The sequence below is a fragment of the Eimeria maxima genome, genomic scaffold (assembly GCF_000499605.1).
Source record: "Eimeria maxima Weybridge genomic scaffold, Emw_scaff840, whole genome shotgun sequence".
Lineage (NCBI taxonomy): Eukaryota > Apicomplexa > Conoidasida > Eucoccidiorida > Eimeriidae > Eimeria > Eimeria maxima.
In genome coordinates this window covers 270-1,689 of record NW_013563997.1, presented here as the reverse complement: position 1 = coordinate 1,689, position 1,420 = coordinate 270, and positions in this window count along the sequence as shown.

Sequence of the window (1,420 nt, the reverse complement as noted above, 5' to 3'; positions counted from 1 at the left end):
TTTTTTTTTTTTTTTTTTTTTTTTTTTTTTTTTTTTTATTCAGGAGTTTAATTTCTGTTCCTTTTTTATTTAATTTTGGATATTTTATTTCCTCAGCAATTCCTTTTTTTATTTCTTTTTTTATTTTATTTATTTCTTTATTTATATTTAATGTAATTTATTAGTATTATTATTTATTAATTATAATAAATAAATATAATTTAATTAATTATAATTAATTAATTTTATTTTATTTATTAGACGCAGATGTAGACGAAGAAAAGAAATAATTAATCAATAAAGCAAATAAATAAAAATAAATAAATAAATAAATAAATAAATAAATTAGTAATAAATATAATATAATTAAGTACTATAATATACATAAATAAGTAAATAAATAATAAATAAATAAATAAATAAATACTATATATTTCTTTTTTTTTGTATGTATTTATAGGCAATAAAGACAACAGGAGAAGAAATATCTATTTTTTCTCCTCCTCTTTATTTTATTTTTTTTATTTGTTTTTCTCTTTCTTCTGCATGCATACAATTTCTTTCTTTTACTTGTTATACTTTATTACAGGTAAATAATATAAATATTTATTTATTTATATTCTTTTTTATTTATTTATTCTTAATAATAATAATAATAATAATAATAATAATAATAATAATAATAATAATAATAATAATAATAATAATAATAGTGTTGTTAATTAATTACTTATTACTCTTCTTTTGCCCTTCGTAGCTTCTAGGCACTTCCTCTAAACCCTAAACCCTAAACCCTAAACCCTAAACCCTAAACCCCCAACCTCCAGACCCAGTAAATGAATGCTATAACCGCCAGAACTAAACAAATAAAATAAATAAAATAAAATAAATAAAATAAATAAAATAAATAAAATAAATAAAATAAATATAATAAATAAATAAATAATTTGTTTTTTTTTTTCTTCTTCCTTGCAGTGTCATTTATTAGAATTTGTTGTTTGTGGAGAAAAGAAGAATTTTTCTTCTTTTAGACCTCCGCCCTTCCGTCGTCTTTCTTCTTATCTTATACAAAAAAAAAAAAATAAATAATAATAATAATAATAATAATAATAATAATAATAATAATATTAATTATATGCATATACATTAATATATTTAATTATATTTATTTATTCTATTTATTTTATTTATTTATTTATTTTATATTATTTTCTTGGGCTTTTCCCTTTTGTTATTTTTTATTCAATCAATAAATAAACAGAAAAAAGAAGAAAAAAATAAAAATAAATAAAACATTTAAATATAATTAAATGAATAAAAAAGACAATGAATGAATAAAACTAAACAAATTAAATAAATAAATAAATTAAATGAATTAAATAAAATAAAATAAATAAATAAATAAGGAACAAGCACAGGTAAACAAAAAAAGGGCAAACCT